Source organism: Choloepus didactylus, chromosome 8 (assembly GCF_015220235.1).
Source record: "Choloepus didactylus isolate mChoDid1 chromosome 8, mChoDid1.pri, whole genome shotgun sequence".
Classification (NCBI taxonomy): Eukaryota; Metazoa; Chordata; class Mammalia; order Pilosa; family Megalonychidae; genus Choloepus; species Choloepus didactylus.
The window spans coordinates 127,461,923-127,487,487 of NC_051314.1; the positions used below are offsets into that span (position 1 = coordinate 127,461,923).

Consider the following 25,565-nt stretch of genomic DNA (forward strand, 5'->3'; position numbering starts at 1 on the left):
CAATAACCAATATATATTGCTTGGGTCTGCATAACATTTACTTGTTTGTCTCTTCTCTACCCTAAAATTCTAACGCTTGGAGACTGCATGTCCTTCTTTTAAATCCCTGTCCCCTTCTCCTCTCTTTGCAGGCAGTTCGCCTCTTCAACCAAAAATCTTAAAAATGTGTACTGATATAAAATGCGCAAAAGATTATGTGTTTTGTGGGGCTTCCATTCTGGAGAGCTAACATATTATAAAATCCTTCCTTACACTTTGTCTTTTAGACATAATCATCCCTGATATATTTTGAGCAATTCACATATGATCTTTAAGTTATCTTGCTTCGCAATTCAACACTGACTCAGGTGGATGAATTCCAGTGAACATCTGATAAGGCTAAAGATTCAGCACAGTAAGCGAACCTAAAGATTTTCATCTTGCCTCAACTCTAATAAGTTTGACATCTATGCTTTGTGCTGTAGATTTCTCTATTTCCCCCTTGTGTTTATAAAATAAGGGCAAAATGCAATAAAATCGCCAAATTATCACACATGCATTACTGTACAGAAAATGTGGTGACACTGGCTGGCTGACAGGCCTACCAGGAGAATGACAATTTGCCAGCTAAAACATGAAAGTCCAAATTCAGCATAGAAGGGGCATTAGTGAGGTTTAAATTTGAACATCAAATGTTGAGCACCACAAGTTTACAATCCCTATCCAATTAGGGACAATCTGATAATCCAATATTAATTTAACCTTCTGCTGAATACACATTTAAATTCATGCATCTTTTTTCTTTCTAATTACCCAGGACTGTGTGATAAACCAAATCACATTTAGGTCTCTTCTAAAAAGAAAGACTAGCAGACTGTCTTCCTTTCAATTAGCTCCCTTCCAGACATAAACTACAATGTCACAGGGAGTCCCAACCCTGTATATTTAGAATAAAAGAAAGCATTTTAATGTCTGCAATCTAAAACAATTGAACCACTAAATCTGAGAATACCTCTTGTGTGTATTTATAAATCACCCAGTCCTTCGCTCCCCAACATCAGTCTCTGGCAATAGCTATTGGAGTCACATCTTTAAACAGACTCCCTGGCCCAGACCTCGGGCCATGCCACATCGGCAGGGAAAGTTGGGGGTCAGAATCTGGGTGGTTCTGCCTCTTGCTGGACTCAGGGTGAGCTCCCCGACCATTCTGGACTCATTACCCACGTGGGTGCTCCAGTTACTGATTCAGGAGTTGGGGTCAAGGCAGTCTCCCGACCACTCTGCTGGGGAATGGGGCACTCCTTGAAACCCCAAGCAGAAAATTTTCTGCTCCTCTTGACCATGTCACCAAAATCCTGTGCATTCTTAAAGAGGCAGAGAAGTGGATGCTACAACCTTAGGGTTACAGTTTACACCGCAAACACCTAGTGAGAAATTTTCAGGACACTTTTAAGGCTTGGTACAGTTCAACGTTATCTTTAACAGCATGCATATGTTACAATTGCCAAAGAAATGCAAATTCAACAAGATACCACGTTATGCCCATCAAATTAACACCCACTACCCACCCCCCAACTAGAATATTCAGTGCTAACTGGTGACATAAACACTCTCTTGTAAGCTGACATGGTTTTTTCCTACCTGTTTGTCTTTTAATTTCCACAACCAACCATTACAATTTTTCAAGACGGAAATAATTTTTTCTCTGCTCCTAAAACAACACATACTCGTTGTAAAGAAGTCAGGCACTGAAGAAAACTATTAAAAAAGAAACTAAAAGTCATGCATATCCCCTCTACCCAGGAAAAACACTTTGCCTTTGGAGTCAGGCAGACTTGGTTTAAATTCCAGTTTTACCAACTACTAATTAGATGGTCTTCGTCCAGTTACTTATTTGATGGGATCATCTGACACATGGAATAATAACTGAAGCCACCCCACAGTGTGAGGAGTTCAAGTAATGTTTGAATAAGGCCACAGTGCCCAATAGCTGTTAGCAATGATAATTGCTATGAATATATTTCCAGTCTTTTTTCAGTGCACACATCCATATATGTGAACGTGTACTTTTTATATTCCCTCAAGATAGCTTTTGTGGGTGGAAAAGATTATTCAGAAGAAACATTGTTTTAATAAATAAATATTCCATTTATTGAGGTTATAGCTCTTTAAATCAAGTTTCTTAAGCTTTTGAGTTCAACTCACAAATTTTATTGTTCTATTCAGTCTGAGCTCCATGAGAACCTGGGGTAGGGAAATGCATTTTAAAGCAACAGGAAGAGAACATCTTTAAGGGTTTTAGAGGCAGGGATTCTCCCTGCTGCCCAAAAGACCAGAGGTCACCTGTAGGAAAAGAGTACAGAGCCACACACCACCCAACGGTAATATCCTGGGAGCCGGCTGCCTGGTGCGTAAGTTCTAGATTCCATGCACAGGCTCCCAGCCAGGCCATGAAGCTGCAGAGGCACTACTGGGTTTGTGAACTGAGAGTCATTCCCAGGCCTAGGGTTGCCAGAGTTAGCAAATAAAAATACAGGACGCCCAGTTAAATGTGAATTTCAGATAATTTTGCAATATTGGGGACATACTAAAAAATTATTTATTGTGTATATGAAATTCAAATTTATCTGGGCATCCTGTATTTATCTGACAACCCTATTCAGCACACATACAATCTCCTGGAGGGCATTTTAGTAATTCCTGTCAAATTCATTAAGGTCTGCATAATCTTCAGCACAGCAATTCTATTTTTAGGAATTTATTACAAGAAATCCTTAGATAAGAGATGAGATAATCAGGTACAGGTAAGGACATTTATCAGAATATTGCTGATACCATGAAAAACTGGATTAATTGAAAAATGGTTAAATAGTTATGGTATGTCTGTTGAATGTAATGCTTTGCAGCCTTAAAATTATAATTTTTAAGATGTATATTTATTAACATGAAATATCCAGAATATATTATGAAATGAAAAAAAGTAATACAATAATTTAAAGTATGACTTTATTTTTAACTTAGTATTTTATATTTCCAAGACATACACACAAACACATATGTACCCACACACATACATTGAAAAAATCTGGAATGATTACACCAAGATGTTAACAGGAGTGATCACTCAATTGTGGGATTATTGGTGACTTTTATTTTCCACTATATAGCTTTATACATATATTACCTTAATAATCAGAATAAAACAATAAAGCTATCACAATTTTGAAAAAAGTACAAGTAACTTAAAAAAAAGAATTAAGCAAAAGCATTCTTTATTAAGTCTATAATTTTAAAATCTGAGGCAGTGAATCATGTGTGGATCCAGGAATCCTTACCTAAAGTCCTGGACGTGTTTCTCTTCGTGTTTTGGTGTTGATTTATCTGAACTATGAAATCTTTCTCTTGCTAAAAATAGGCCAGAGAAGAACCTGATTTTTAGTGGATATTTGCTATTTTGGGCTACTTTTGCTTATTGGGGAGGATTTACTTTTTTGGCTACCCAGCATCTATTTTACTCCTTCTTTTGGTTACCGAGTACCAGTTTTCCTCTGGAGAAACCGTCTTCACACACCATGCTCAGTCCATGTGCTCTGGGTTAAACGGACTCTTATCAGATGCATGTGACCCAGAGATGGCCAATCAGAGCATGCCATTCCCCTGGGCCAAAAATTAGCCCAGTTATGAGCAGGAGGTGGAATTCCGACCAATGAAAATCAGATCATGGACTTCTATGGGTCAATCAAAGCACTCACTTTTTACAGTTCTAGAACCTGGGGAATATATGCCTGGAGCTCCCAGCCATTTTTGCCAATATCTGAAGCCAACATGGAGAACAGAACTACATTAAGAGAGCTGGAAATTTTTTGTCCCCTGGATCAACCAGTACCTGAAATCTAGGGTTAGATGACATTACATGAGTTAATAAACTCCCTTTTTTGATTAAGTTGATTTGAGTCAGATTTTCAGTCACCGTAACCAAAAGGAAGCTAACCAGACCCAATTAATTATGGAACCACCAACACCTAAGTTCTATAGTCTAATTATAATAACAGCGACATCGTGCTAAGTACTATGTGCGAGTCATTTTAAATAAATTATTTCATTAATATTCTCTCTCATCCTTTGAGACAGGCATTATTTTCTGTACTTCACAAATGAGGAAACTGAGTCTCCACAAGGTTAAGTTCTTCACCCAAGATCACACAGCTGGACGGTTGGAATAGGATATCAAGACATCAAAGCCTACAGTTTCCCCCACTGCACCATACTATCTTCTTATCTACATTTAGAATTCTGAATTCTAGTCTCAGGCACAGAGAGAATTCTTTCACTGGGTTTGGGTTCCCTAGGTGTTGATATAAAGTAACCAGCAGAAAGCCTAACTTCCTGCAGATGACTCTGATTTGAAGTGAAGTCTATGAAGCATAAAAGTGCTAGCTTTAGTTTAAAGTAGGTGAAGGAAATCACCTCAGTTCTACCGTTTTCTCCAATTTCCAAGCCAGGATCAAGATCTGAAAAACAAGTGTTTGGCTCATTTGAGTAATGTCAAATGCCAATCAGCCTCGTACAATCCCCCAAGCATGAATCAAAGTTGACTTCATTATTGAAATTAATGGGATAATTTCAAAATATTGACATTTCCTAAAATGTGTGAATTACGTGGGCATGAATTACATATACACGCAGAACTGAGACAAAGGAATCTCTGGGTTTACTATTCCCAATAAATCCTCTTTGGTTTCTTACAGCCAAATAAGATGATCCATGCACATTTGCCTATGATGTAACATTCTGTCTGCAATTTATTTTGTTTTGTTATTTTTCACGGTAACCCAATATCCCTCTCAAGAAACTGAGGTACAACATATAGGTTGTATGTTCTATTCAGAGTTAGACAGCAGGTCAATAGCAAAAGGATATAACAGAGTGTCCTATTTTTCAGAAGCGACTGAGAACCCTGGACTGTAAAATCACATTTCACTTAGGCTGCCCCTGAAAAGCAATCAGAAGTCAAGGAAAGAGCCCCTGCTGTCCTCCATCTCTGCCCTCCAAATAATATCACCCTGTACCAGTCATGGCCGCCACAGTGTGTGGAGGGCACCAAACCAGCGCTTTCCGGACACCAACGGCAGGGAGCGGGGCTGTCTTTAGAAGCCGGGAGGAATGGAGGCAAGCAAGCAAAGCTTTTCGGTTTGCTTCTGAATAAATCTATTTGTCAAACATCTCCACTAGACGATTTCCCGGCAGCCTTGACTATTTTATAGAGGAAGTTGCAGGAACAAATGACACACTGTTCCTTACCAGCCCCTCCAAGCAGCCCGCGGGAGAGTCAGGCTCCTGGGGAGGGTCAAGAGGAAACCACCGGCGACCCCCTGCCCCTGAGGCGCTTCGGACGATGCCAACCCCGCCCTACAAGTGCGCGTGCGCAGTTTCCCTCTTCGAGAAACTCACGGAGAACGTCCCTGCAGCCTGGCGCCGCACCCTAAATACAAAGGTTCTTTTCAAACCTCCTCTTAATTGCAGAGCCAGTGTTCAGTCCGTTTATCCGTGAGCTACTAGCAAATGACTGTAACCTCTGCCACCTGGATCCCTATAAAAGCTTCCCGTCGGCGGCATAAGAGGGTAGCTGGGTGGGGTCTGCCGCACACAGGCAATTAAAGGGGTGCATTTTGTAGAGGACTTGAAAACCATAATAGAGCTGACCAAAAAGTTGCACTGTTTTTTATGGTCACCATGTGTGGGCAATTATAAACAATGTCAGTGGCAAAAAATATTTCTCCAAACTGGGGTAGCCCATTCTCAGCACTCCCACCGTCCCTCTACTGGCTCTGCTAGCCACCACTCCCAGGGGGTCCCCATCCCCTAGTCTCTTTCCCACGCCCACCCTCACTTCAGCCAGAGAGATCATTCCCAACTGTAATTTAAGCATGTCATGCCTCCGATAGAAACTCTGGCTTGTTTCCACAGCCTTCAGAATGAATCCAACTTCTAGCAACTCCGTGGGTCTTTACCATCCAAGTCCAATATTTCCCCATTCTGCCACCCCATGTGCCCCAAGCTCCCAGTTCCTTGAACACACCATCCCATTCTCTGGCCCCCATGCCTCTATTCAAGCTCTTCCTTCTACTAAGAACTTTCTTTTGAACCTTGAAAACTCTGACTCTTATCCCCTAAGACCCTGACATGACAACTTCTCTGGAAACCTTCCCGGACCCCCTTCAGCCCCCAAGAATGTGTTGCTCTGCCTCCCTTACCCAGCTGGAGTGTCTGCTACATACCTCCACTGTATCGCTTACCACAGAGTCCACCCCCGCTACTTCCCTTTACAGGTTTCCCATCCGGCCTCCAAGAGAAGCTCAATTCTTAATCCCAGTGGTCCAGCCCGAAACATTCCTTGGGCTATATTTTACTAGTTAACAGAGTTTCTGGGCCCAAAATCATTCCTCATAACCAGCTCACTTTTCAGTTCTTTATCCCTTGTGTCAGAATTTCTTTCCTTTCTGTCCATGTGAATCTCAGTCTATGAAACCAGATGGGTAAGTGGGCATAGAGCCACTTTGGGGTCTTGCTCTCTCTCTCTCTCCCTACCTCCCCCATGTAAGCCTTAAAAGAGCTATTCCCAGTCTTTGGTTTTGACATAAATGAGAGTAAGAGACACCCCCTTTGGCCTGCAGCCCCAAGCTGTGCATTTCAACCGTGCCTTTTACTATTTAGCCCTGCACTGTAGGTAATTGGGTGGTGCTTCAGACAGTAATGAAGTTGTACCTTGAATCCTACCTTGATCTTTATTTATAAATCCCTCAGTCAGATCCCAGTGGTGATGATGGATGAACAGCCAGGCAGGACCTAGGCAAACCTGAATACTTGATCCTCATGTAAAAAGCCCCAAAAATGTATCTGCATCTCTACCACTTATCACATTGTCCTAGAGCCAGGTGTTTTCTTGTATCTGCCATCTAGATGGGACCTCTTTCCTCAAAAAATTAAAGTTCTAAAAGGAAGAAGACGGTGGAATAGAGAACTGGAAGCTAGTTAGTCCCTCTGGAACAACTAATAAACAACCAGGAACAACTAGTAAATAATCTGGAATAACTGCTGGGGGACAAATGTGACTATCCACACATCATACACCAACCTGGACTGGAAGGAATGCCCGAGATTGCAGCATAAAATCTGTAAGTAAAAACTGCAGATCCATGCTGGGAGCCCCTCCCCCACTGCAGCCTGAAGTGTAAAGCCTCACTGTGCTAGAGAGCAGCACTCTCTGAACAAGCATATATATACCTCAGTCCAGCTCCAACTGAGGTTTAATTAACACATGTTGACTGCTCAATATAAGCTATGAATCCCCAACAAGCAGACAGGCTTTTGGTGACAACTGAACTTGGAGAGCCAGAGGATGTCTCTGGGAGGGAGGGGGAGCCCAGAGTACCAGGTGCTATCTCTGGCCAATGGATGAAACTGAGGGTGTCCGCAGACTGGCCCTGAAGGGGGCTTTCTGTCCCTTTTTTAGCTCAGTGGAGAAAGCCTCAGCCATTTTCAGTTCCCAGCACTCTGACCCAGACAAGGGTGGAGACAGCAGAGTCAGAGAGACTCTTCAAATGCAAATGATATCTCCCTAGGGAGTGTATCTTCCCTAAGAGGAAAGAGATGGTTCCAAGCTCTACTACCTGCCTTCCATTCAGAACCAGACCCCAGAGCCTGGGGGAAAACAGCCACAGGCCACACCTCCTTACACCAGTTGGGAGTGACAGGCTGACAGGTGCCACCTGCTGGGCAGAAAAGCACAGTGGCTTGAGGCCTCACAGGGTGTGTCAATCTTCTAAGACACACACTCAGGGAAACCTGACACTATTGCCTCCTTCTGAAATCTGAGCCTGTTCTGGTCTGGGAAAACCTAATTGGGGTAACCAAGGAAATCAGATGCCTAGACAACAGAAAACTACAAACTACACTAAGAAAAATGAAGTTATGGCCCAGTCAAAAGAACAAACTTACACTTCAACTGAGATACAGGAATTGAAACAACTAATGCTAAATCAATTCAAAAAGTTTAGGGAAGATATGGTAAAAGAGATGAAGCATATAATGAAAACACTGGGTGTACATAAGGAAGAAATCAAAAGTTCAAAAAAACAACTGGCAGAATCTATGGAAATGAAAGGCACAACACAAGAGATGAAGACACAGTGGCAACATACAACAGCAGATCTCAAGAGGCAGTAGAAAACACTCAGGAACTGGAGAACAAGGCACCTGAAAGCCTATACACAAAAGAACAGATAGAGAAAAGAATGGAAAAATATGAGCAACATCTCCAGGAACTGAATGACAACACAAAATGCAGGAATGTACATGTCATGGGTGTCCCAGAAGGAGAAGAGAAGGGAAAGAGGGCAGAAGCAAGAAGAGGAAATAATCAATGAAAATTTCCCATCTCTTATGAAAGACATAAAATTACAGATCCAAGAAGCACAGCATACCTCAAACAGAATAGATCTGAATAGGCCTACGCCAAGACACTTAATAATCAGATCATCAAATGTCAAAGATAAAGAGAGAATCCTGAAAGCAGCAAGAGAAAAGCGATCCATCACATACAAAGGACGCTTGATAAGACTATGTGTGCATTTCTCAATAGAAACCATGGAGGCAAGAAGGAAGTGGGGTGATATACTTAAGATACTTAAAGAGAAAAATCACCAACCAAGAATCCTATATCCGGCAAAACTGTCCTTCAAATATGAGGGAGAGCTTAAAATATTCTCTGACAAATAGACAATGACAGAGTTTGTGAACAAGATACCTGCTCTACAGGAAACATTAAAGGGAACACTACAGACAGAAAGGAAAAGACAGGAGTGAGAGGTCTGGAACACTATTTTGGGAGACAGTAGCACAGCAATGTAAGTACACTGAACAAAGATGACTGTGAGTGTGGTTGAAAGAGGAAGGTTAGGAGCACGTGGGACACTAGGAGGAAAGAGGAAAGATAAAGACTGGGACTGTATAACTCAGTGAAACCTAGGATGCTCAACAATTGTGATAAAAGGTACAAATATGTTTTTACATGAGGTAGAACAAATAAACGTCAACATTGCAAGGTGTTAAAAATAGGTTGGGATTGGGGGAAAATAAAATCAATTTAAACTAGAGACTATAATTAACAGAAACATTGTATTATGCTTCCTTTAATGTAACAAAGGCAGTGTACCAAAGCTAAATGCATATGGGGCATAGGGGAGGGGTATGGGACTCCTGGCATTGGTGATGGTGTCTAACTCTTTATTCTACTTTAGTTTAATGCTTTCTTTCCTTTTGTTGCTTTCTAGCTGTCATGTTTTGTTTTTCTCTCTTTCTTTTTTCTTTTTCTTTTGTCTCTCTACCTTCTTTGACTCTTCCTCCTTCTCTGTGGAAGAAATGGAGATGTCCTTGTATAGATAGTGGTGATGGTGAATACATAAATATGTGACTATACAGGGAACCAATGATTGTTTACTTAGGACAGAATGTATGGTGTGTGAACAAAACCATCTTTAAAAAAACAGGCTGATGAAGAAACCTTGAGGGCACTATATTGAGTGAAATAAGACAGACACATAAGGACAAATATTGCAGGGTCTCACTGATATGAACTATTTATAATATGTAAATTCATAGACATGAAATATAAGTTTCCAGGATATAGAATGAGGCTAAAGAATGGGGAGCGATTGCTTATTATGAGCAGAATGTTCAACTACGGCGAACTTAAACATTTGGAAAGGGACAGAGGTGATGGTAGCACACTGTGAGAATAACTAACAGTGCTGAATGGTGTGTGAAGGTGGGGGAAAGGGTGAGCTCAGAGTCACATATGTCACCAGAAGGAAAGTTGGAGGTTAAAAGATGGAAATGTATAAAACAGTGAATCTTGTGGTAGACAATGTCCGTGATTAACTGTACAAATATTAGAAATCTCTCTCATGAACTAGAACAAATGTATGACACTATAACTAGAAGTTAATATTAGGAAAAATAGGAAAAATATACACCTATTGCAAACTATATACTACAGTTAGTAGTATTTTAACATTCTTTCATCAATAGTAACAAATGTACTATACAAATACTATGAATCAATAATGGAGGGGGGGTGGTTAGGGGTATGGGAGGATTTGAGTTTCCTTTTTTTGTCTTTATTTCTTTTCTGGAGTAATGAAAATGTTCTAAAAATTGAAAAAAAAATTAATTGTGGTGATAGATGCACAGCTATATGGTGGTGCCATGGGCAGCTGATTGTACACTTTGGATCTTTGGATAACTGTATGGTTTGTGAACACTCTCAATTAAAAAAAGAAAGAAAAAAATAATAAAGTTCTGCTCACCTTTGTTTCTCTAGTAGCTGACACATAGTAGACTTAAATGTCCATGAAAAAATAATAAATGGGTACAAGACACTGTGTAAGGTGCTTCCTGCACACCCTACTGGTCATGAACCCAGCTCCTTCCCCATCCTTGCTTCTTTGCTCTGAGAGTCTCAATTTTGCTCTTCTAACCAGCCAGGGTAATCCTTTCCCCTTCTGTGAGATTAGCTAGGATGGCCTACGAAAGGTCTGATGGGAGATACCTAGGAAAGCTGCTCTTCATTCTTAGACCCATCCCTTCCGGCCTTCAGATATTGTGAGGAATGGCTCCTGCTGACTTGCAAGCTCGAGGGGAGAGAGTCAAGTGAATCCCAGGGAACAAAATCCTTTGGGCACCAACATAATTGGGTGTGGTAGACTGACTGCAATAACAATTCAAATTCTCCATCCAGCTCTTTGCAATGTGACTTTGAAGGTCCTTCCATTGAGAAGTGGAATCTATTTATTTCCCCATTTCTTGAATCCGGGTTGGCCTAGTCATTTGTTTTAGGTAATAATATCCAGCAAATATGGCTGTGCCAGTTCCAAACCTTGGTCTTGAGAGGCTTCAACACTTTTGCTCCTGCTCTTGGATCCCTGCATCCACCAAAGGAAAAATCCCAGGCTAACCTACTATGAAAGACACCTGCAGGAAATGCAGGGCTCCCTAGTCAGCCAGCAACCAACCCCCAGAAGCAGCACCATCTGACCAACCTACAGTCAACCACAGCAGCAAGAGGAAACCCGCGGAGACCAGATGAACAGCTCAGCTGAGCCCAGCCTAAATGGCCAACCTGTTGAGCCGGGAGTGAAAAAAATAATGGTTGTCATTTCAAACGACTAAGTTTTGGAGTGGTTATTTACATAGCAATAGCTAACTCATACATTTACTAATCCTTGGTACTGTCCCTCCTCAAGACCCCTTCTTGGGTGAAATAAGAGTTCTTTTGTTTCCTGTTTAAACACCATTGCTAAATGCAGCCAAAAGCCTCCTAAGAGAGGGCTGCCAAGGAATAAGATGAGATAAGGGGCCCTGCCGTCAAGGAAATGACAGTCCATTTGGGGCTGACACATATGTTCCACAGGTGGTCAGCTCTTTGAGATTAGGGGTTAGTGGTATGTCGGTGGTGTCTGCAGAAAGGGTTAGAGTCTGAAAATGCACAAGGTGACCTCTGCTGAGTGCAAAATGAGTGGTACAGGTAAAGGCTTCCTGAAGGAGGCTGGATGTGAGCTGGGTGGTGGTCTTCAGGGGAGGATTAAGACTCAGACAGGGGGAGAAGTGGTAGAAGGGGAAGCAGAAAGAGGAAGGGCCCTATCCAGGCTTCGAAAGATAGAAGTTCATAGGGGTTTGTTTGGGGAAGAAGTGAATGACTAAGAATGGAGCTCAGATGTAGTGCCTTAGGGCAGGAAGGACACAACAAGGAAAGACTAGCTTTCACAGTGCAGCCCAGCAAATTTCCATCCTATGAGGTACAAGGCCACCCTCAAAAGAGTATCAAAAGGCAGACTGTCACTGGGGTCATCAGGCCAATGCCCCATGACCTCAGAGGTGACCTGGCCTGAAGAGTCTCTTTCTACCTTTGCATCCTTCTCTCTTTCTCTTGCCCAATGCTCACTGCCAATCTGTGGTGGACTCACAGAGTAGATGCTTAATAAATGCTGGCTCATAGGCTGAATGGATTTCACAAGGGGAGATGAAAAGTAATAGAAAGTTACTGCTTCATCTGAGCTGCCCCAAGCCTGACAGATCTCCCAGGGGCTCACTGGATGACACCTGGTTTCTGTGCAGGGTCACTCACCCTGAGGCCTGGAGAAGAGGCAAAGGGAAGCCCACTGTTCTCTGGTTCCAACCACCTACATGAGGACACTGCACAATTCCAAAACCAAACCATTAAAACACTGGGGAGGACGGAACTATTATTTATGTCCAGGAAACTTTCTTTTTCCTTTTTGAGCAACAATTATTTATATCTTGGCCTCATTATAACACTCTCACAATATTCCTGATCCCCATTTCATAGGTGAGGAGAACAAGGTCCCAAGAGAGTCAGAAACTTGCCCCGGGTCTCAGTACTAGTTAAGTGGGAGATCCAGGATTTGAACGTAGATCGTTTGACTCCCATGCTTCTCTCCACTAAGCCCCCATGTAGTGCCCACTACAGATGATTTCTTCCAACTCTGAGCCTGACACAAGCCTTCACAGGAGATTATTTGTAGAGGTGTTGTGGCTTGGCTAAGAGAGTAAGCAAGTTAGGACTTGGGGCTTCAAAACCGAGCTCTGTTACTAAGTAGCCATGTGACCTGGGGCCAGTCACGCGATCTCTCAGGACCTCAAGATTCTTCTTTTCTTCCATTTCTAAAATGAGAGCATGGAGCTGGATGATGGATCAGACCTTCAAACTCCCAATGTCTGGCAGGTTTCCATCTCTTTCACAGAGGGACTAACGCAGACTGAACAAGAACATTTTGTCCCAACTAATGTTTTCCAGGAAAGAGGCTATGATTGGCCCAAGAGGGAGCGGAGTCTGAGGGCACCAATTTGGCCTTGTGAGTGCTGGGCAGTTAAGGAGGGCACCATGAGGGGCTCTTGGACCCTCTGACAACCTTTCTGTCCCATGACATCCAGCTGGACCAATAAAGATTCACCAAGCCAGCCATTCTGAGCCAAGTGAGACCACAGGGACTGCTTTGAATGTTTGTACCACTGTTTCCTTTGCTTTATTAAAGGAGAACTTATCAAACACATCCTCCTGTCCCCTGCTCCCAAAGTCCTTCACTTGGCAGAAAAGCCATACAGGGTTGTTGGAAAAGGGGAGGTATGCAGAGAGGGGGCCCAGCCTTGCCAGCAGAGAATGTGCCCCTCCTGAATGTCAGTCCTGGGAAATCAGAAGTCCTGTGGATATGACCCAGCAATCCCATTTCCAGGTATGTACCCTCACGAATTAAAAGCAGGGATTGAGACAGGTATTTGCACACCGATGTTCATAGCAGCATATATTCACAATTGCCAAAAGGTGGAAGCAATCCAAATGTCCATCAGCAGATAAATGGATAAACAGAAGGTGGTATATCCATACAATGGAACATTGTCCTCAAAAAGGAATTAAGTTCTGATACATGCAACAACATGCATAAGCCTTGAAGAGATCACGTTGAGTGAAGTAAGTCAGACGCAAAGGGACAGATGCTGTACGATTCCACTTACATGAAAAGCTAGAATATGCAAATGCATAGAGACAGAAAGTTGAGAACAGGTTACCAGGGGTGGGGGCAGGGGCAATGGGGAGTTAAGGCATAATGGGTGTAGGGCATTCTAGTAATGGATGGTGGTGAAGGTAGTACAACATAGTGAATGTGATTAATCCCACTGGTATGCTTGAGAATGGTTAAGATGGGAAAGTTTATGTTGTATATATGTTTCTACAGTTAAAAAAAACAGAGCAACTAAAGAGACAATTAGTTAAATGTGAAACATGATCCTGGTCTGAATCTATTAATGGAGGAGAAAAGGTCCAAAAGGACATTACTGGGACATATGAAAAAAAATGGACTCTAGACTGAAAACTTTATATCAACATTATATTTCTTGAATTTGATAACTGTACTTTAGGTGGTTACATAAGTGAATAACCTTGTTCTTAGGACACGTACATGGGAGTGGGTTCAAGGAGCACGATGTATACAACCTACTCGCAAATGTTCAGTCAATTCACAGACAGAGAGATGATATCCATATAGATATGGATAGATAGGTATAGATAGGGTAAGAAAGAGAAGGAGAGGGAGAGAGAGAGATAAATAGAATGATATAGCAAATGTAGAAAAATGTTAAAATTGGTAGATCTGGGTATCTGGGTGGGGGGTATGTGTGAATTCTGTGTAAGGGTTTTTGTGTTATTTTTGAAACTGTCTTGTAGGTTTGAAATTATTTCAAAATTAAAAGTTTAAGGAAAAAGAAGTCACCAAGGACACCAACTGACCCCCCACACCAGCCCACCCAATCAATGAACAAGGCAGCCCTGAGAGAGGACAGGAACGCCTCTGCGGCAGGAATCTGCAAAGGTGGTGGCATCAGCTTCGTTACAAGGTTGCCGAATAGGTCAAGGGAAGCTGGGGGAATCAGCATTTGATCCTCTCAGAAACACTTCCACAGCTCAGCTGCCTGCATTGCCTACAAGGCAAACCCTGCCTCCTCCACCCCCTCCCCGCAGGCATCCCAGGGACAGAGGCTGCAAAGAGCCGGCTGCAGGATTCTGACACGGAAAGTCTGCAGTCACTGGGAGCCTCTCCAGGACACGGCCTGTGCGAGGGAAAAGGTTTGAAAACGAGAGGAAGAGCAAAAAGAAGCAAAGTCCCTGGTTTGAACTGGGAGAGAAACTGAGCCACTATTTGGCTGCCAGGTGGAAGAGGGTGGAGGGGCATTTGCAGGCGCCTGGTTGTGTCTCTTTCCCTGGTTCACCTTGTGAAGCTCCAATAATGAGACGTCCAGAGTGGAGGGGACCCACCATGCAAGGGCCTCTAGCCCCTCAGAGCAGTCTCACAGGAGGGACGCAGGTGGGCTTTAAGGATATGTGGGGCAGGGAGGGGGGTAAGCTTTGGGGGTGCATGTGTGGGTCCGTGATGGGAGCTTGGGGGAGAAAGCATGCAGCTCAGCTTGGGGAGCAGCTGTTTGGCACTGACCCTTCTGGCTGCCGTGCACGCACCCTGCTCCCACAGAGGGACAGCAGGAAAGGGGCTAGAGCTGGGTGCCGAATGTCGGAAGCCTGCATCCTCCAACTGCTGTGGGTGATCTGACTGCCCAGGTCCCCAAGTTTTCTGCACCTCAGGCCAGTACCTGGTATAAGTGGGGTGGAGAATGGGAGATAAGAGAACTGCACCTTTCTCAAGGAGGCTCTCCAGGAGAAAGACAGAAAGAAAGAGTCCCCTGGGTGTCAACACTAGGAGAGGCAATGGCTGGAGGCTGAGGTTATTTCATCCAGGAAAGTCTTCAGGGAGGGGGTGCTGAGGGAGCAGCTGTGCAACTTCAGGCAGCTCAGTGAACCTCTCTGAACCTCAATTCTTCATCTGTAAAATAGGAGTGATCCTAATAATGGCAGCTCTACTGACTTTAACGAATATTATGATGTTCTGCTAGGAGTCTTTGGAAGAGATTTATAAAACTTGAAGTGCAATTAAATGTAAAAGTGTAAAATTATTATGGCCAGAATTTCTTAGACTGATGGCGCCCATCTCTGGCTGCAAATTAGAATCACTTGAGAAGCTTTAAAAAAAAATGCTGTATCCAGACTCCATCCTAGATCAATTATTCAAATTAGGGGGTAGAGAGCAGAGAGGGCAGGAACCAGTACTTTTTTTTTTTAAGCTTCTCAGGTAATTGTGACATCCTGTGAAGGTTGAGATCCACTGCCCAAGAATTCCCCAGACTTCCAAAAGATAATCACATGGAGAACATGTTTTTTAAACACAGAGTCCCAGGCTTCTCTCAGCTGTCCTGAATTAGAATTTTCAGGCAGCCTGGCAATCTATATATAACAAGCACTGGAAGCAGTGTAGTACACTGTTTCAGCAAGGAGCATGTCGATCATCTCCTCCTCTTCAGGACGGATAGTCATATCAGTGATGTTCCTTGGACCACCCGGTCAAATCAGCTAAGGAGAAGGAGCATCCTCCTCAGAAAGTACGGACGTCTCCTTATAGGGCAGTGCTAGACGGCCAAATCCAATCCCATCCCGCTCCACTGGGATGGCAGTCCAATTATAAAATGACAAGTTTCCCAACCCAAAAGCCTGGGAACTTTAAGATAAAAAGGAACCCATGATGACTTATCTGTAACTAGCAACGAAGATTACCAGTGTTTTATTGTTTTGTCCATAGATTGTCCAGACGTTCTTGCTTTGTGCCCTCTCTGCTGACTCCATTCCATTCATATGGTTATACAAACATACACTTTCTCCCTCCTCACACACACACACACACACACACACACACACATGCACAGACCCCCAACCCCATCATACACATAAGAGAGAGGATGAAGATAATTAAAGGAACAGGGGTTACTTGGGAACATCTCTAGTGCAGAAATGAAATGTGCAAATAACGTTAGTACCGAAAGGCACCAGAGGGATCGTTCAGTTTAGCTCTTTCGTCTCCCAGGGGCGATCCCAGCATAGCAGTTCAGAGCACGCACCCTGCAGCCAGACTGCTGGGTTGAAATCTCACCACTGCTGCTTACCAGCTGTGTGGCTTTGGGCAAGCCCGAGCTGTGACATGAGGAAAATACTAGCACCTGTCTTGTGGGGCTACTGGAAGGATTAAATGTGTTAATCCATGTAAAGTATTAGAAACACACCGGGCACATGGAAGTGCTGAATAAGTGTTTCCTACTATTATCATTGCTGTTTCTGTTTTATTATAAGTGAGGAAGCTGAGGCCAGAAAGTGATTTACTCACTTTGCTCAGACTTCTTGTTTCTTCTAGAAATATAGTCTAAGGAAAGAGTCTAAATATGAAAAAAAGATACGCACTAAAAATGTTCATCGTAGCACCATTTATAAGAACAAAAAGCTAGAAATGACTTAAATGTCCAACAATAGGTGGTAGGTTACCAAAATTATGGTGCATCTATATAATGGTTATATAATAACTGCATGAGAAAACTAAAAGTATAACATGAAGTTTTTTTTAAATGAACCACAGTATATATACAAAGACAAACAGAGATGGTCTGGAAGAAAAATACATCAAAGTGCCAATGCTAGGTGTCTCTGGTTGTGGGATTATGGGGATTTTTATTGTCTTCCTTATGCTTTTCTGAATTATACTAATTTTCCATAATGAGCAGATATTACTTTTAAAGTCAGAAAACAAATTTGCTCAAGTCCAAATAGCATATCAGGGGCCCCCATAGGTTCTCTAATGTCCCACCCGGGGCTTCTGCTGGTTCATCGTAGCTGGACTAGAAGTAGGAAGGGAAGCTAAAGGGGATAAGGGTGATGAACAAACACCAAAAATGACCAAGACCTGGTGGAGCCTTGCAGGGCTGCGGCCCTGCTCAGAGGGGACAATGGGCTGGCTGTGCAGCTCCAGCCTGCAAGGGCAGAGCTTTCTCAAGAACTTTCTGTTCCAAGCAGAGCCACTGCTTGTCACAATGCGCTGACCCCAGTGTACAATCCAAGGATCCTGTCCTTGGGGTCACTACCCTTTCCCAGAAATGGAAAGAACCAGCTTCTTCTTCCTTTAAGGATAACAAAGAACTGTACCACCTTTATTTCCTCCATGCTTTTGGAAAAGGTCTTTCTGCAAGTGTGGACCCTGAGACTCCAAGAATGCCAGTTAGCCTCACTGCCTGTCTGCATTCCCTTGCTTCTCCTTAATTTAGAAGTGCATTTCCATGCCCAACATTTTTCCAATCATAATGCCAAGGTGCTTGACACAGCCAAAACCGAGGACTGTTTATTTTGCAACTTTGAAATAAAAAAGGATCTAGAATCACTTAATAGCAAAGATGGACCTCAGCTAAGGTAAATGGAAGGAAGGAAGGGAGGGAGGAAAGAAGGAAAACAGCGGGAAGACATTTACCCTACTTGATACTAAAGAAAAAGTGCTGTGCCTCTTTCAAAACTTTTCAAAACCTTACTATAACCTGCTCAGTGTATTTTTGAATGTTTAGTTCTGATCTTTGCCTATGAAATAAGAGGCTGGAATAAAGAAGCTCTCAAACTCAATGATTCTAATATAAAGTTGAGATTTTTGTAATTCCAAATCCGTTTTTAAAAGATCATTCTGGTGTCAAAAGCCAAGAGAACCAACTGAACATCTGATAAATAAACCTGAGTGCCCACAGAATTTTTGAGCAGGAACTGCTCTCCAGGTGAGGTCACCAAAGCCGTAGACTAATATTAATAGCAAATACTTGCTGACTGTCAGGCAGGTGACTCCTCAGAGTCACACAACCAGTTGACGTCAGACCCAGAATTAGATGCAATTCACACTTGCCCCTCAGTCTACTTGTTACAACTTTTAGTAGATTTAAAGATGAGAGAAACAATCAGATATCAGAAACTCCTTCTTCTCTGGGCTGGAGATGTCCAGGAAAGAAGCAGGCACAAAGGTAATAACTGGGCAAGAGCAGCTACCTCCTGTTTCCTTTTGCCTCTCAGCACAGAAGGGAAACCATGGAAGAAAGCATCTAGTGCCAAGACAGCTGCTGGAGAAGCAGAGAATGAACACCAGGCCTTTCCTGGGATAAGCAGAGGAGAGTCAAAGGTAAGAGCCTTCAGCAGCACAAAGAAAACCTAGTACGAAAGAGCTTTCCAGGGGACTTAAATCTACATCCCAGAGGAGCCTGGGCCACCTGATATGGGAGTACATCAGGAGACAGATTGGGAACGTGGCATGCTTGAAAACAGTATGTAGAAAAATAGGAATGAAGATTGAAAAAGCTGATTAACTATAGCTCACTTGTATTCCTTAATGCCTAGCTCTGTAAACAAATTTTTATAAGTATGAGAATTAGTAAAGGTTATGCTTGAATGTTTCCATGGAAAGGTCTGGTTTAGTTGGAAAACTGCTTGCAAGTAGAAATGGATGTTATTGTCTTTGATTAGGTTAGCAATGTTCATTGAAACGGGCAGGGAATGCAGGCATCCCTGTCCACGGGTAGGGATCTGAATTATGGGCATTTAGCTGAGTAGGACAGAAATCTAAATCTAACAAGTAAGACCAACTCTTACAGTTATTTGCAGAAAGACGTCTATTTAAGAAGGCTTTGAAAGGCAACAAGGGAGAGACATCTCCTTTCACAATAATCAGAGCTTTATTAAAACATCCTCTTGCACAACTCAAGAAGGATGTGGAGAACTTTAAGAGGGTTGACAAGAAGCCACAAAATGTCCTTCTGAGAAACCTTTAAGGACTGAGGTTCCATGCACTCAAATCCATTGCAAGGAGTTTCAAATCTCTTTGAGTTTCTCAAAATGTGTTTCCTGGATGACAGTTTTTTGTGGATGTTAATAGACGTTACCCCCCAAAATGGGTAGAGATTCTGTGGTGAAATATTTTGGGAATCACTGGGTGAAAAGAAGTGAACTAGGTTTATTTGCTGCAAGCCTTCTCAGAGCCTTTAATTTTATGTTCCTATGCATTATGTGTCTCCAAGGGTAACACTTCTGAAACTTAGAACCTGGGAATTCCTTTTCCATGGGAATGTTGCATAGGACTAGTGATCTGCAGATCCCATTTGAGAAACTCTGGCATAAGGACTTATTCTAGATAATATGGTCTGTTGTGAATTGATTTCAATAGAGCACAAAGTAGGAGGAAGTTTAAAATGTGTAACTGGATGTGTGGAGAAGATGTGTAACTGAGATATGAGGAAAACATCCTGAGGAAAAAAGAATATAAAGCTCAAACACAAATAGCTGAGGGAGTCTGAGTTATGGATTTTCTTTCTCTGGGGATTTTTCAAAATAAGTCTAGTATAATTTGGAAATTGCTCTAAAGCAGGGTAAACTCCGTGACTTTTGGAAGTCTCTTTCTGCTCCATTATTGCAAACCATTTAGTTCAGTCTCTACTTATATATCATTAACTGAGTTCAGCTGACTTATTTGCAAGTTCAATGCATTCCTGAAATGTTGTATGTAATTAAAATAGAGTCATATTTTCTTCTGATTTGTATTATAATTCCAAAGAGGAGCAGTGACTTCAAACACATCACAAAAGACACATTTCTGACCCTACTCAACACTCCAGGAAGCCTTCTACCTGTGCCCAAAGGCAGCGTCTTTACCATTCATTCTGCTCAAGTAACCCCTACGAAGTTAGGAAGGGACTCATTCTAACTTACACTATCTTTCCACAGTTCATTCCCAAGAGCGCTGAAGTTCTCACTAAGCTCAGGGTTTTTGAATGGATAAGTTGGCTCATTATTTATGCCCTTTCCTTAGGAATGTAGCAGAATCTCTGGATATTCTCTTCTGCAGGCTTTCTTAGCCATTTCTTAGAAGCCATTTCCACTCTAAAAGGGTATTAAGCCCTTTCATGAGTCATCTCTGCTATGTCAAGTATTTGCTGATCGAATAGCCAAATCATGGTCAGTGTTTGGTCTGGATATCAAATGTAGAAAATGAGAGGAGTGATCTCTGATGTGTGTTTTTCCTGAAAGACTTTGATCTATGAGAGCTGTGAGTGGTTTTAACCATGTCTAAAGGTTGGCCTGTTTTCAGAGGCCTTGCTATGCCTCTACTCCATTGAAGGGGGCAAAGAAGAAAAAGAGCTTGGAAATAATAACTGACTTTTACTGCATGCTCACTACACACCAGGCCCCCGGAAGCACTGTGGCTGTTATTGTCATGTTCAGTTCCAACAGCCACCATGAGGGAGGGTCTACCAAGGGCCCAGTTTTACAAAGGAGAAAACCAAGGTTGCAAGAGGTTCCTAACTTTCCTGAGGTCACACTGTCACTCAGCCAGTGGGGGCAGCACTGAGCTCCGACTCCAGAGTTGGCAGAGAGACCCAGGGCTCAGAGCTCCTCCTTCATTTCTCCTGTCCTTTGACTACATTACAGATGGCAACTTCACCATCTACAGAGTCCAAGTGCAGTAAGAAAAAGAGAAAATTATAATAGAGGTTTTTAGGGTTCCCATTTTTGAAAAGAAATTTTGAAAAATATCCCCCAGTTCCTCCAATGGAAAAAAAGTCTCTTGCCTTCTCAAATCCGGTCAGCCATTCCCATCTCCACTGTTTCTAACACCACAGCATTCCTTTTCCTTCCACAGGAACACTGTATGAATTACACTAAAAACTATTTTAAATTCATTTTTTTCTATTGAATGCACATGCTCTTTTAAATTTAGCTTCATTGTACAGTTTTTGTTTTTTTCTTTTTAACGGCAAAACGCTCCATTTATTCTGATAAAACACACCTCTGACATGCCTGATAGGAAAATGATTCTATTAAAATACACACACAACAGCAACTTTTCAGCAATGCATGGATTAGAAAAAGTAAGGCAGAAAGGCATTAAAATGTGAGGCCCAGAATGGATTTTCTTTAAGCCCAACCTGACAACATTTTCCTCCCGGGTGGAATGACCAGTGTGAAATCTACTCCTCTCTTGAGATCCTAAGGACTTTGTGCTGGTTCTAGCCTTAAGTTGCAGCTGCAACACCCCTCTTGAATGTTGGCCCTGAAATATTTTAATGAAATTGCAAATAAAGCTAGGGAAAGAAAAGAGACTTTCTCATCTCTCACCCAAGGCAATAATGTTGGACACGATTCCATTTAGCTTTTGGGCCAATGAACTTCAAAGACAGCAGATCCCACCAAAAGCTGAAACCAACAGGGAATATCTAGGAAGAGAGGCAAGAAGAATAACAAAGAACTCTAAGCCTCATGCAACAGCACAACCAGACCCCCAGCTCAGTTGTCAAGTCAAGGACTTTATCCAGGAAAACCACAGGATCCCACTCCATACCCTTCCTTCCAGCAGGACTAGAGTGATGGCTCATTACCTGACAACACAAAGCAGAAGGTGGTCCTCCAAACTGACAGAGCCAAACACCGAAGTTTGCCTTGTTTCTCATTTTCATCATCTGGATGGAAATCCTTAATTGTACCCCAGGTTTCCCCACCTGCTTAACTGTGCAATAGATTCAGTTTACCATGTCGCTGATTACCGTGGGGTCCCTTCTTCTCCATGCAGTATGCAGTTCTGTCTCTCGTCTGAGGTTGTGTCCGTCTTGACTGCACGCTGTCAGCCTGCACTTCTGCTCTCATGATCTGTTGCCAACAACCACCCCTATTCCCATCCCCATCTCATTTACTACTTCTAAACCAGAAAGTCAAGGCTAATCACCAAGAAATGTGAGCTAACTTAGCTTTAGGGAGTCGTCCCACCCACCAGTGCCCAAAGGGGTGACTAGGGTGAAGGAAGCCTGGTGCAGTTTTCTGTAAACATGGAGCCCTTTCAGTCATCCATTTTCTTACCTTTGCCAGAAATGTGCACAGAGAGATTTTTTTTTCCCCCAGCTATAGGAAAAACAATACACTGGGCGCCATCAAAACTGACAAATGGCCTCTGCCCCAGCATCAGGGAGGAATAGAGTGGCAGGGTTTGGGCAAAAGGGAACCCAGGGGGTGGCTGCATGTTAGCTCCTGCTGATTGGTGTTGCAAAGCAGAAATGCAGGATTAATGAGATCAAACCTTCCATTTTCTCAAAGAAACCCAATGTCCAGTTCTGTGTGTAAAATCAGCCAATATTTCTTACTGTTGTGTCGTATTTGGTCCATAAGCCACTGATTTGGGACTTCTTTTAAAAGGAGTAACTTGCATGGTTTTAGTGTAGGGGCTGTACAACTGCTATTTGGGAACTCAGAGGATGCGGCAAAAACAAACAAAACCACATTCCAAGTAAGCAAGGAATGATTGCAAAGGCTAAGTCGGGACTGGGGCAGGTGTGTGCTGGGCTTTCACGTATGCATGTGTGTGCTGCTCCTGTGTAGGTGGGATCCCTCCCCCGAAGCACAGAAAGCCCAGGCATTCTCCGCATCACACCAGCCCTTTCCTCTTTCCAGCGATGCCAGATTGCCTTAAAGCAGCTGGGGAGAGCTTGTCTGATTTATGGCTCAGCTACCACGGCTTCTGGAAACTTTGTTGTTCCTGTGATTTATAAGAGAGATCTGCACCCCAGCAGTAACTTCTCTTTCTCTAGCCAGGCAACAAAGTGCAGGGAAGAGTCTAGAAGCTGGTTTTTGAGGCCCAGGAAAGCATGAAGTTTTATGGAGTCAGAAGCTGGAACTCCTGGGCGAGATGCTAGCCTTCTACATTTATGCTTCCTTCTAAAAACAACAAAACAAAACGAAACAGAAGCCTCGAATAATCCCCTGCTTTCCTGATTTTCAAACCATGACAGTTTCTTTCAACCCAGTCACTGAACTTAGAAATAGTCAAGCCCAGAAAAGTGAAAGCACCGCTTCACCAGTGGGATTAGAAACCCAAACCTTGGCTGCCAAGGAATAAGCCTCTTTTGGCCCAGTGCTAAAATATCCTTGCTATTCACTAGAGGAGCAATTAGTCCTTCCTTAAAAACCCAGGAGTTTGTTATTTAGCTATGGATTTTTCTAGCTGGGTCTGCTGCCGCAGTAACCTGGATAGTCAGGGGATAGAGGAATGAAATTAAAAATCAATTAATTCCATTTCCTATAGGCAGCTCTGCTAAGGAGTTTGGTTGAGTTAGGAAATGAATAATTTTGTAAAAGACGCTCAATCCTTAGGTTTCTATTTTCCATGGGAAAATATACCAGTGTTGGAATCAGAAAACCTGTATCCCAGACTCAGCTCTGCCCCTAATTGCCTGTGTGATCTTGGGTGGGTCATATCACTTCTTGGCACTGTTTTCCTCCTTTGTGAAGGAGGTTGAGGCATGGGGGTGGGTGGGTGGGGGGTGGTAGTTGTGTCCCCTTCCAGCTCTAACATTCTATGACCTGAGCACCATCCTCTGCAATGCTGTGTTGCTCATGGAAGGATTAAATGAGAATCCTCATCCGTTTGGTTGGAAACAAATTTTGTTGAAAAAAACGTTACCTGTAGATCCAACCTTTCCTTACAAGATGCACTCAGATTCCATTTCCGTAAATTAAATCACATCTTAAATGCAATTATGCAAAGATATTCTGCTGTGAATCCTTTAGGCAAAGAGCCTTCAGGTAAAAGAGATTGCTACCGAGTCTGTTTCTTAGGTCACATTTTCATTTAAACTCTGGTTTCAGAAAACGACATCTTTCTCTCTGAGGGTGCAGTCAGTAAGTGTCGCCAAGGGCCCCCTCCTGCCGACTGGCAGAGGGCAGAACTGTGCTTTGCTGGATCTATCTCCTGCCCAGGTACGAAAGCTAAACCCTTTAGCTCACAGCCTTGTTTGAGCCTCACAACCGTCTGAGAAGGTGTTATCAGCTTCCTTATTTTGCAGATGACAAAACAGAAGCTTGGAGAGATCGAATGAGGTACATACAGCTAATAAATAATGATTCGCGCACAGTTTCTCTTCTCTGGCTCCAACGCCAAGGAAGCCAAGTCCACACTGAGTTCAGAGACCCGGAGGGCAGTCGGCCGCCTTGCTCTGGGTCCAGCGCAGTAAGAAGTTACAGGATCAAGGAGGGTGCGCCGCGCGTGCGCAGAGCGCGCTCCCCCCCCCCCCCCGAGTCGGGACCCCCGGTGAGGGCGGGAGTGGCCGCTCTGTAGTCGCAGTGAAGGCAAATGGAGAACCCCAGGAGTTGGGAGCTGGCTTCTTCCCTCAGAAGACTACCCCCGTCCCCTCCATCTTACAGGAGGAAACGGAGCTGGAACCACACCCAACCAAGGACTATTGAAAGGTTTCCCCGCCTGCAAAGTGAGCCCCGGGCCTGGGACATGGAGGTGGCTGGGGAAGAGAAGGGGCTGTGGGGGTCAGGGGTGTAGAAGGTTGAAAACCGCGGAGTCTGGCCTATGGGTTCCTTCCCTGGTGCTAACTGTAAGACCCTGCATGTGTCCCAAGGAGGAAGGGTGTAAGGAAAGTTCTAGTGCAGTGCCAACTCCTGGGAATGTTAAAATGTGAAGAGGGGGAGAACAGTGAAGGTATCACAAAGGGCTTTACAGCAGGATGGCCCATAAATATCTGTATGAGGCCAGGTGCTTTCAGAACCCCACAGCACTGCCTGCTGCTTTCCAGTCAAAGAAACAAACAGGCTTGCAAAATAAAAAAAAAAAAAACACAATAACATTTTAAAGCCTAAGTACACATTTAGGAGCCATGAGTTCATTTCTCCCTTCTCGCTTAGTACTAATCAGTCCCTCACTGCATTCGGCTCCGTACTGTCTCCCCTGAGGACGACGGACCCACCACACCTTAGCTGTGCGACCTGGAACGTGTCACAGCTTCTCTAAGCCTCAGTGTTCTTACTTGCCAGACAGGAAAACAATGCCTATCCTACTGACCCTTCCACATACAGGGGTTGTTGTAAGATAGTAATAACAGTAATAATAGCTGATCTCCATATAGCGCTTACTATTTTGAACATTGTGCATTATTAACTCATTTAGTCCTCAAAACAGCCCTATGAGATTGGTCCTATTATTATCTCCCATTGTACAGAGAAGGAAACTGAGTTGCAGGGAGGTTCCGTACCTGGCCCGATGTCACCCAGAACCCAGACAATCTGGCTC

General features: G+C 43.2%; 1 protein-coding gene across 4 annotated transcripts in view; it reads right to left on the reverse strand.

The window, feature by feature from the left end:
• KCNA6 (potassium voltage-gated channel subfamily A member 6) overlaps positions 1-25,565 on the reverse strand; it is a 46,939-nt gene that overhangs the window by 12,854 nt on the left and 8,520 nt on the right. The window contains exon 2 of one of the 4 annotated variants that reach the window (XM_037847781.1): positions 21,620-21,717. The exons of the other annotated variants lie outside the window; for them this stretch is intronic. The gene's annotated coding sequence lies outside the window, so the exon portion shown is untranslated. The remainder of the gene's footprint in view (positions 1-21,619; positions 21,718-25,565) is intronic. 4 annotated transcript variants of the gene reach the window in all.